The following is a 12,495-nucleotide window of genomic DNA, read 5'->3' on the forward strand; positions in this document are numbered from 1 at the left end:
AAGGCAATGAAAATCCGTGATTTTTTTTCCCAGGCTTTACTTTTTAGGGTGCTGATCGCTAAGATGTTCGCCATCGTTCCCGTATTTTTCTTGAAGCCCGATTGGTAGTTGTCGTTGCATGGGGCTTTTTCGGCCCAGGATTGGAAGCGGTCCAAGAGTAAACTTCCAAAGACTTTCCCAATGCAATCCAACAGGGCAATGGGGCGATAGTTTCGAGGGTCGGTGATGTCCCCCTTTTTGTAGATGGGGACGACAATAGCTTTTGTCCAGGACGGCGGTAAAGATTGCTGTTCGGAACATTTCTGAAAGATAGAGGCTAAAAGAGTAGCCCAATCCTGGCAGTTGTTTTTCAGATCGATGTTTGAGATCCCGTCTGGGCCCACAGCTCTGGAAATCTTTAGTTTTTTTATATGGTTACTAATTTCTTCCCGGTCGTTCAGTTGAATCCAAGCTGACTTTTGGGTTGTACGATCCTGACAGATGATTTGAGCAGTGGCTTGGAAAACCGAGGAGAAGTGCGTGATCCATTTGTGCTCTGGCATGGCATTGGTTGTGGAGTTGTGCAAAGAAGGCGCTGTGGATTTCAACAGGGACCAGAATTCTTTTGCTTTGTTGCCATTTATGGCTTTTAACATTTTTTCAGCGTCTTGTTGGTATAGACGGTGGCGATGTTCTTTCACCCATGATTTGTAAATTGTGGTTGCCGCTTTTAGTTTTTCTTTCTTTGACAAATCGTTTCCTAGTTGTCTTTTAAGTTTTCGCAGCTCCCTTCTTTTGGCTACCAAGGTGGCATCATAGGCATGTTTTGGGGGTGCATGAGCTAGGGTTTTCTGTTTTACGTTCGTTCGATGTTTTAGCAACAGAGGTACGTAATCAAGATTTTTTTCGCCCTTGGATTTTCCTTCCTCGGTATAGTTTGCCAGCAGCGTTTTTACCGCTCGGGTTGTCAAATTTAACCGGTTTCCGCGGGCGTTTGCTTCTAGTTCCATATTATACGGCTCAGGCGCCCTGTGATGATTTGCCAATGACATTATCAGCTGGTTGTGGTCGCTGGCTGTGGTCTGTCTGACTTCAAAGGATTGAACTTTGTTCAGAAGAGGTCTGGATACATAGATATAATCTATGGTCGCTTTTAGTGGACCTTGTTCCCAGGTTGGCAGACGGTTGTTGTTTGGGAAGACGAAATTCAGATTTTCAAATTTTCTGGAGGACATCAGGGAAGACCACAAGAGGCCTCTTTTTAATGCTGTTGTAGTTTGCAAGGATGCGTCTAGTGTTCGTGGTTCTCTGGGGCATTTGGCATTCAAATCTCCACAGATGATGATTAAAGAGACCTGACGTGTTGCTTGGATTTCATCAATCAGATTTTCCATCATTAAGAGATAAGACTGATGGTTTATTGCCGCCGGGTTCCAGTAAGTGTTTATCACCACTATTTGCTGCGGGTGAGAGAAGGGTTTTTCAGACCATTCACATAAGACTGCTAGAATTGACAGGTTTGCTTGAAGGGTTGACTTGAGGGTCAGCCCGATTCCCTGTCGGCAAGCCAGGAGGAGACCTGAAGTCGGGCGACCTAAAGCTCCTTTATTGGCGGGTGCCAGAATTATGTCGTACCCATCCATGACTGGGTTATGTCTAAGCCAGGTCTCTTGCAGACAAATAATGTCAAATGAGGCTAAGTTTGCGTCGCCCGTTGTGGTAAGATGTAAGTGGCCTCTCGTATTCCATGAGCAAAAATTTAATGATGGTATGAGCCGGCTGACGTTCCGTTTTCCCTTGGGCTCTGCTGGGACACCGGCGAGTTGCTATTTGGATTTGGATCCTTGTGATAGGGCCTTAGGGAGCCATGCCCACAAATCCTGTAGTTTTGCCGTTGATTTTTGAACTGTAGAGGCGCTTTCTGATAGGACTCTATAGGTTGATTTGTTGTTTTCCGCCGTGGGCACCGTCTTAGTCAAGTTGAGGCGGTTTGGTTGATCTCGCCTGAAAGAGGTCTCTTCTGTGGGGTCATTTGTCTCGGCGCGTCTGGGGATGACGGATTTGGGTTCTCGGTGGCTTTCAGGTGGCTTTGAGGATGGATTTGCCACCGTTCGAGTTAGCCCTGAGAGGCTTTGTGGTTCCACTTTTTGGTCTTGCCTCGAGGTTTTTAGCGTTCGGGGTGATTTTTTTTCTAGGTTCACTTTTTCCCTGTTGGGCCCCTTTTGAGGCTCACTTGGCACTGTGTAGCCTAGCATAGCCAGGTCACTTGTTGCGTCCTTAATTTTCGACCTTATGTACTTCGAAATTGGGTGGATATAAGCTTTTGCTCTTTCGTTCGAATGGTATGGATCAACAATTTTTAAATCGGAGGACTTGATCATCCGGAGGGTCGGTATCAGACTAAATAGCGTGAGGATCCCTCGTCTATTTAGTATAATATCGTCGTCGTTTTCGGCGTGTTGTTCAAGCTTAATCGGGGCCACCCCTGTGGAATCAAGTCTTTTCCGGTATTGTTCGGTCCTTGAAATGTAGTGGGGCCGCGAATGTTGCTCCCTCTTTTCGGGTTTTCTTGATTCTAGGTGTGTATTTTCTTTTGACTTTTGTTGGGGGTCCCGAGGTTGGCGTGCTTCCTGTGTGCTGGGTCGATAGCTGGAGGCTAGCTTTTTACGAGATTGCCCCTCACGAACTGGGGGATCCATGAATGACACCACTCTTGAGCTCGTTGGGCTGCCGGAGGTGGCAGATTTCCGACGATGGAGTTGATTCCTGTGCTCTTCCAAAGTGAGAAAATAGAATGGGGAGTCCTCATCAAACGATTTTTTGGGATTTTCTTTTTTTTGCAGCTTTATCTACTTTATATGAGGTAGGATGCTGCTTTGATGAGTTAGGTGTTTTCCCATATTTGTTAGGTGATGGGTTTTCCGTATCATCCAGGTGTTGGGAGATATTCATCAAATCCTCGACTTCTGGGATATTTTCTTGTGATCTGGGCGAAGCTTTTTGTGTTAGTTGGGGTGTGGTCAGGCTCCGGGCCGAGGTTCTTGTTTTTTCGGACTGTTTTGCTGACCCAGAGTTTGACCGCAGTACTGAGGATTGATTCTGAGTTTCGTGTTTCCCTCCACAAGGGTTGGTTTTTTTTGTTTCCCGTCTCATGCCAGTAAACAGAGGGTATGACTGATCTGACTCTTTCGCTAGGTTGTTCAGAGGGGGAAGATCGTTTGCCATTTCTTCTGTAATGTCAATCACATCTTCTTGTTCAAGGATTGGTAAACTGGCGGCCTGTTGGTTATTTGGGAGAGTGTTAGAGGGTGGAAATGAGTGTCCAGCTGGGGGGTTTTGAGCTCCCAATTTTTTCCCCATGTCGGACAGCGTGGGAGTATTTTGCGTACCTTTATAGCCGGTTTCTATGGCTTGCTTTAGGGTTTTGAATTTATCATCTAGAGCGGTGATGTAACCTTCCAGAAAAGTTAATTTCGAGAGCATTGTGGCTTGAATAGCTGAGTTGTCTTTCAAATTTTCATTAATGCCCTCGTATAATTTGGTAAACGGGTTCATTGCGATGGTGATAGCAGACATTATTGGGAGAAGATCTCTCTTTTGCTGCGATGCCGGCTCTGTTGGCAGACCCAACGGAGGGGGACCTTGATTTGGAGCAGGCGAAAGTATGCTGGACTCATTTAGGATCCGTCTTACTGTGGGTGAAGAGGTGAGATCTAGGAGGCCACCACTGAGTCACCCCGATAGATGTGATTTTGAGGGGAGAACGGAATGTGGTCCGTCTTGCTTGGTGCGAGTCGGCCGTTCCTTAATTTGGCTGATCACTACAGCTTTATTTGGGCGCATTTCAGACTCACAGTCAGGTCGAGGGAGGGTTTTCTTTCGTGAATCAGAAGATGGGTCTTGCGAAGGCTGAGACCCTATCTGTTCTAGAGTTTCGCATGAGCTGGTTGGGTTTGATAGGTTTGGCTGTAAGAATTCTTCGCTTGCTGGTTGTGGGGAATTGCAAGTAGCTGGGGCCTGGTTTTCCTTGAGTAAGGCTAATTGCGTCATAACGGCGGGTTTTCCTGAGTGAACGATAACTTGGGCAACATCTGTGGCTTTTTTCGGCGTGGCTTTCCTCTTTGGAGTGACCTGGGGACCCGGTATTTGATGTGAGGACGGGTCTGTTTGGTTTGCTGATTTCGTCTGTGAGGCCTGTTTTAAGGGAGAAGCGGGTTGAATGTCATTTGCGACGTTTTGATGTTGGACACAGGTATTTGTCGGAATGCATATTTTTCTCGCTTTTTCTGGTGGTTGGCACGTTTTTATTGCCTCCAGTATTTCCTCATCAGTGAGGTCCGCTTTCCTTGAGTGCGTCTCTGGTGCAAAAGCATGGAAGAAGTCTGTTACAAGGGTGACGACCGATGATTTTGTTGGTTTCAGGCCCCAGAGGTTTTTTGTTGTTTGGTCGTTTTTTTGATTTTTTGACATGTGTGTTTTGATTATATTTTTTTGAGATTTTTTTGTAGTATTTATAAGGACTTTCTTTCTACTGGATCTGACGTTTCCGGTGTCAGAGGACTCCGTCTCTTTTCTAGTGCGTTTTTTTTTGTTTTTCAAAACCTCCGAGGGTGCAGGCAGTGGTGGTGAAGGCTCTACCAGAGCTAGGGCATTCACTTCATTACCTGTAGTCCCTAGAGCTCTGTGCTCATCTGCTGAGTCGCAAGGAAAGGTGTTCGGTGACTTACTTAGAGGCACTTGAGGTTTTAATTGTGTTGGAGTCTTGCTGGCTCGATTTTCCTTATTTTTTCCATGGCATTCAGTGCTTCGGAGCTCTGCTGAAGAGTCTATTTTGCCATTTCGTGTTAACTCCGATGGATAAACGTCTTCTTCGGCAGTGGGTGTGGCCCCTTGGCCGGCTAGCCCACCCCACTGTTTGTTGCTTCCTGTCATGGGGTTGGCTCTGGAAGTCGGCCCCTCCCCCAGAATGACCCGCGGGTGCTCCGCCTCGCTTGGGGCCATTTCCGAGGAGGCCGTTTTCGACTGGGCCAGGTCTTGCTCATCCGCCCGGGCACCTCGCGGCGCGCGGTCTGCACTCCCTGGCAAAGGGGGACCCTCCCCCCGCCCTCGGTCCTCGATCCTCCCTCCGGAGGCCATCGGGTCCCGGGGCAGTGGGGGTGGGAGTCGCGTGCGAGGCCGCGATTTGCAGCTGTCGTTTTCCGCCGAGGCCGGTGCAGGATCAGCGGGACCAATGCCGGGAGCGCGTCCTCCCGGATCCGTCGATGCTGGTCCCCCGTCTCTTCAAGGCCTGGCCCTTGGTAAGTAGCTGCTAGTTTCGACATGTCGGGCCCGGGTTTTTCTAGGGAGTCCTGTTTCCCACGGGCATTTACAGTTGCGCCTGTTAAAGTTTTTGAGTGTTTGTAAGATGGTCCCGGCATGGGATAAGGTTGTACACTGTGTTGTTGTGGATTTTTTTCTGCAACAGGGCGTGAGTGTGCACTTCGAAGCTGACGACCCTCCTGAGTGTCCTTGGGGTCTCGGTCCATGGATGTGACTATGGATGTAGAGTTTGCTGGTGATGCCGCTGTTTCCATTGTTTCAGACGTGCACAGACTGCCACAGACTGCAACTCTGCAGCCAACTCCGCGGCCGCTCCGCGGCTGGGTGGTGGTTTTATGGATCCTCCCACTAGTGCAAGTAGACACGGTAGAGAGACTCCTGTCTCTGGAGCAAAGGTTTGGAGTGACTGCCACAGACTGCAACTCTGCAGCCAACTCCGCCGAGGTTCATTCTGCCCGACAAGAGACTAATGCCCTCCGGAGAGACCTAATAGTGACCAAAGAACGCACTGAAGAGATTAGCAGGAAATACTTGCAATCACAGGCAGGACAGACGCCTCTTCCTGGAAGCAATCCAACGATGCAAAACCCCGCCATACCACCCACTCTGGTACAGATCACGTTACCTGGAACAGTGCCCCTGGCACCACCAGAAAGGTTCTCAGGCGACCCACGGAAGTATGCGGCATTCATCAATCAGTGCCGCCTTCATTTTCTTTGTAGGCCTGGAGCATTTCCAAACGACCAAGCTCGGGTAGCTTTTGTCTTATCATACCTGAGTGGTAGTGCAGCAGATTGGTTGGTGCCATTGGTAACCCATGACGATCCTCTATTACATAATTTTGGGGGATTCCAGAGAGAAATGGAAAACCTTTTGCTCGCCATACCCAGGAACAAGCAGTAGACAATGAACTCTTGTCCCTCCAACAGGGGAATCAGGACTTGTTAACGTACATTGCTACCTTCAACAGACTGGTTGCCAAAGCTAGGTGGCCAGAAAACAAAAGAACCACGTTATTCCATCGAGGCTTACGAGGCAAATTAAAGGACGTCTTAGCCCAGGTGGTTGATCCACCCAGAGACTGTGCAGAATTCATAAATCTGGTCGTGCAGCTAGACCACCGGTTGCAGGACCGAAAGGCAGGCCGGTCTAAGACGGACCCTCGGACCGTGTATGTTCGACCAAGGGAAAACACACCCCGTGTACCAGAAATATGCTGTAGAACCCATGCAGATTGGAGGGATACGGCCTCCATTAACAAAACAAGAGCGGGACAAAAGAAGACAACAACAGCTTTGTTTATATTGTGGGAAACCAGGAAATTTCCTGAAGGACTGTCCAGTAAAACCCCCAAGACTTCTCTCAGGTTGTGCACCCAATCACAGTACTATTACGAAAAAACAATACAAAGTTTGCTTGGACCGAAGAAGCAGAAGAAGCCTTTCAGGAACTTAAACAAAGGTTTACCTCCGCTCCAATCCTGCGACATCCTCGTCCAGACCTCCCTTATGTCGTTGAAACTGATGCGTCCTTTGGGGGGCTGTCCTTTCACAGAGAGACCCAGAAACCAGCCAGCTACATCCTGTGGCCTTCTGGTCGAAAAAGTTCTCACCTCCGAAGATTAATTATGCCGTCACGGACAAGGAACTCCTGGCTATCGAATGCGCCTTTAAAGCCTGGAGGCACTACCTTCTGGGGGCCAGACACACCATTACAGTCATCACAGACCACCGAAACCTGCAATATCTCAAAACAGCCAAGGCCCAGTCCTTAGAAACGGAAAGGCGGATGCCTTATCTCGCATGGGCATAGATTAAATAGTATATACAACTCCAGACCCAGTACCTATTATACCTGAAGACAAACTCTTGGGTATCACGACAGCCTTAACACAAGCAGAACTACGAAAATAAATCCAACGGACAATGAATCCTGATGCCTACCTCGCATGGCAAACTCAAGGAGAACAATATACCATCAAGGACCACCTACCCTTTTTTAGGGATCGCCTATATGTTACCCAAGAAGGAATTACAACAGCATATTATTTCAAACTATCACGATTCATTGATCGAAGGGCATCCTGGGATCGCCAAAACCCTAGCTAAGGTGAAAAAGAGCTTTTGGTGGCCTACCTGGCGTAAGGACATCATTCAGTATATTCAGTCCTGCGGTGTCTGCACACAAAATAAATCACAGAAACAAAAACCATCTGGCCTCCTACAACCATTGGGCATTCCTCCAGTTCCATGGCACACTCTTTCCCTTGACTTCATCACTGATCTACCTCCAAGCCAAGGGTTCAACACCATCCTTGTAGTTGTGAACTTATTCTCAAAGATGGCCCATTTTATTCCTCTCAAAGGCCTCCCAGACACAGCCACTTTAGCAAAAGTTGAGTTCCTGGAGGGTGTGGTTAAGCTACATGGCTTCCCTTCGGTTCCGGTCTCTGATCGAGGCTGCCAGTTTGTTTCAAACTTCTGGAAAAAATGCTGTGCAATGGCGCAGATAGACGTTCGGCTATCTACCAGTCACCATCCCCAAACGGACGGCCAAACCGAGAGAACCAATCAGACACTCCAGCAATATTTACGGTGCATGCTGCACCACGAACAAAGGAATTGGAAAGACCTACTATGGATAGCCGAATATGCATATAACAATTCTTTGCATTCAAGCACGGGACAAACACCCTTCTATACCCTTCATGGCAGACATCCACGTACCTCTGAACTAGACCTTCCAGCCAGCTTGGAAATGCCAGCGGTAAAGACTCTACACACAACCATTTCTCAGGCTTTCAAAAGGGCAAAGGAACACCTTATTCATGCCAAAGAAAAACAAAAGAGATTCGCAGACCAACACCGGAAAAAGGCCCCTGATTATCATGTAGGAGACAAAGTTTGGTCAGCCGCTAAATTCGTACCCATCAAGGGAAACCGGACCTTTCATCCCAGATTCTTAGGACCTTATACCATTAAGGCAATTATCAACCCAGCAGCCGTGAAACTGGATTTACCACCGAATCTACACATCCATCCGGTATTCCATGTGTCCCTCCTGAAACCAATGCAACCCGGCACACGGATTGGGACACCACCTAAGCCCATACTTGTTGACGGAGAAACAGAATTCGAAGTCAAAGATATCTTGGACTCTAAATACTCTAGGATCAAGCTATATTATCTCGTCGATTGGAAAGGATTTGGACCACAAGATAGATCCTGGGAGACCATTGAGAATATCCACGCACCACGTCTAATCAGGAAATTCCTTCGGAACTTCCCAACCAAACCTGGGCCAGACAGAAGGAACACCATGGGAGGAGCTTTAGGGGGGAGTACTGTCATGACCCTCGCCCAAAACCCCCTCTGGCAAACCCATTGGCCAGGTGGAGTCAGGACTGGGCCTCTAGAGCCTGGCATCCTCTTCAAAAGCCCTCATGGGGCCAGTCCTGGCGCCTATGGCGCCAAGCTCATACACCATGAACAACAATGTGCTTGGGAACTACTTTATTGTATTGTCAGCCAACATGGAGGCATCCACATAGCTTGGATCCCTAAGAACCAAGCTATGCGGTCTAGTGTTTTGGGTGTGGCAGGCCTGGAACTACTTTCCCTGGTACTACTTTACCTGGGCTATATAAACCACACCCTGACTGCAGAACATGCATCGTGTTACTTTGCAGCTTGCAACGTGATGCTCACCGTGTCCAGCTACTCCCTCGAACCTCCGAGAAGCAGAACCTGCAAGTAGACAAAAGGAACATCATTAGCTACCCTATCCCTAGTACCCTGATACCCCTATCACACCCTACCTCGCAACAACCACGGTACACTGACACCCCAACACGGAAACCTCGAAACATGCAAAGAATTTCCTGAAACACGCGGAAAAAAGATGGGAGCACTCAACAAGAGAGTGGGAGGGCTATGACCCCATTACCCCTTACATCACAAGAACAGAGGGGCAACATCGATTTCCACTACATCCCGCACAATACGACGAAACAACAACAACCAACAAATCAACCCAGGCAAAACAGAGATAATGATTGTTTCAAAAAAAGGAGGAGACATCAACTACATCCCCTGGCCAAGAGAGCTCGGCACCACACCAAAACCATCATCACCTGTAAAAAACCTAGGGGGCCTGATGGATAACAACCTCACTCTAGAGCCACAAGTAAACTCGGTAATCAAGAAATGTTTCTTCCTCCTGCGAACAGCAAAAAGGATCCTACTGTTCCTGTCGTTCGCCAACAAAACACTTACCATCATCGCTCTGATCATGTCCAGAGTAGACTATGCCAACATCTTATACCTGGGCATGCCCGAACGACTTCTAAAAAAACTGCAACGCATACAAAATACAGCAGCCAGACTCCTCCTCAAGCTACCCAGAAGAGAACACATCACACCCGCACTAAAAATACTACACTGGCTACCGCTAAAACAGCGAATAAAGTTCAAGTCCATGTGCATCACGCACAGAGCAATACACAAACAAGGCGCACAATTCATAAGCGACAAACAGTGCCTACATCAACCGACAAGAACACTAAGATCAAGCACCGACATATGCCTAGAACTTAAACCCTACAACAGGAAAAAAACTCGGAGGATCCTCTTTCTCTCACCAGGCACCCAAAACCTGGAACAACCTACCTAAAAATATACGGAACACAAAAAACCACCTAGCATTCAGGAAATTCCTCAAATCATTGCTCTTCACAGCATAACCACAACGGAGACGCACTAGAATGCGCAGACATTAAAACGATGGTGAAAATAACTCCAACCTCAGCCACCCCCAAATTGGACAAACACTCAAACCAAAGAAGCAACCACTCGACAGAACATAAGATATCATGGAAATAGCCACTAAGGAAAGCTCCAGAGACTGATCACATACTTAGACCCAGACGAAAGCCCTCAAGTGACTCACCCACTCATACGTACCGAACGGACCATACCCAGACCGGCAGACGCATTTAGATAGAATTGTGGATATTGGCATGGCCACACTTGAATGGAGTTGTGAATGTTGGCCTGCGTCGCATCTGGATGGGTCTTTGAATGTTGGCATGCCCGCACTTGGATAGAATTGTGAATACTGGCCTGCATCGCATCTAGTCAGGATCTTGAATGTGAGCATCCCCGCACCTGGGTGAAACCTGAATGTCAACATGCCCACACTTAGATGGACTTGTGAATACTGGCCTGCGTGGCATCTAGATGGGACTCTGAATGTTAGCATGCCCGCACCAACGCTAAACGTGAAGACTAGCACAGGCCACACTTGGAATTGTGGACAATTGGCATGCGTCGCATCTAGATAGGATCGATTGAGGGATAACATGCTCGCGCCTGGATGAAGCTTAAATGTTAGCAGGTGCCCAACTTGGAACTGTGAACACCAGCCGAGTAGCATCCAGATATAGCTGTGAATGTTGGCATGCCCACGCCTGGACAGATTTCTGAGCGCTTGCCTGCGCCGCACCTGGAGGAATCTGTGAATGCTGGCATGCCCACATGTGAAGGCAAACAAGTGCCACACTTAGACAAACAGTGAATGTTAGCAAGCTAAAGGTCTTGTAACCCACTAACCAATATAAGCTCAAACTCTGCATACTTATCTCACTCAAAAAACTCACACAACCATCTCTCGCACAACAAGCCGCATGCACTTTACAACACTGCAACAACACATAAGCCGGAGCAACAGCACACGCGGACTGACACCGATCCAATACTTGCACCAAAGCTCAGCACCTGTTGTACACCGAGTTGAAGCTGCCAACAGAACTCCACTCCTCTCACTATCCTACTCCCTCTTCACCCTACTAACCAACCCCCCCTTTTGATCACTTACAGATCCGCCAGAGCACCTGGGGACCAATTCCGTTGGTGACGGTGCGCGGTATAAATACCTTTAACATTTAACATTTAACATTAGTAGCAGCATCTTACCTGCAGTCTTCATCTTTAAACACTCACAGCTACTGAGAACAGCTTCCTCGAATCTGCACGCCTCCCGGACAGGACGACTTGAAAGAGGAAGATAGAGGCAACATTAAAGAAAGCTGTAGAGACATTTACAAATTACGAACTGCTGAAAAGTCTTACCTGGCTGGTCGCCTCTCGGCTGGCACCACTCCGGACATTCCACTCACGCTGAAGAACACTGCGACCTACAAGGAAGGAAAACACAGGTTAGCAAAGGCAAGACTTCGCAGCGCTGCGCATAGCGCTTATTTACCGCATCATAGCACTCTTAATGCGCCATCATTTACCAGCGGGGCTCAACCAAGCCAGTTCGCCGCGCTGAAGCTCTGCATACTTAAGGGAGAAAAAAGAGACATTTTAAACAAAGAAAGGCATGCAGGATAGCAACAAAACTAAAGAACAGCAATAAGACCTACCTGAACAATATCAAACGGGCCGGCGCCAGTAAAGTAACTGGACCGCACTCGCCCATGAAAGATAACGCGCCCCTGCAAAGAAGGCAGGAAGGAGAGCACGCCTAATTCTACCACAAGGAAGAACCTTCCCCGCAGACCACATCAGGGCAAAGCTGAGAAGCATACCAGCGAGTAACCCGGCTGGGTGGCGTCCCTGTGGATACCAGGTGAGCATAACAATTACGACCTTTAGCACACACAAAGGGCTATACAGATACAAGCGCCTGAGCTTTGGGGTCTCCTCAGACGCAGAGGTTTTCCAAAATTTCATCAGAGGGGCACTGGCGGGACTACAAGGAGCAATTAGCATCAGCGATGATAATGGTCTACGCGAGGTCTGAGCAGGAGCATCTGGAGAGACTGGAAAGTGTACTCCGGAGCATCCAACACCTTGGCCTCACGCTTCACCGGGACAAATGCGTCCTGATGCAGAGAAAGATCGAGTTGTTTGGATTTGTATTCCAAGAGAGTGGTATATCCCCTGACCCGGCAAAGGTGAAGGACATCAAGGAGGCATGTGCCCTGGTAAATGTGTGGGAGTTGTGCAGTTTTCTGGGGATGGCCTCATATTGTGGCCGGTTTATACGAAATCTAGCCACTCTTGCCAAACCACTCCGAAGTCTAACGAAAAAGGAGTGTGCATGGAGATGGACGGCGCTTGAACAGAGCGCGTTCAACGATATCAAGGGAGCCCTGACAGCAGAAGACACAATGGCGTTCTTTAATCTAGAAAA

This window comes from Ambystoma mexicanum, chromosome 4p (genome assembly GCF_040938575.1).
Source record: "Ambystoma mexicanum isolate Mex_15411 chromosome 4p, UKY_AmexF1_1, whole genome shotgun sequence".
Taxonomy (NCBI): domain Eukaryota; kingdom Metazoa; phylum Chordata; class Amphibia; order Caudata; family Ambystomatidae; genus Ambystoma; species Ambystoma mexicanum.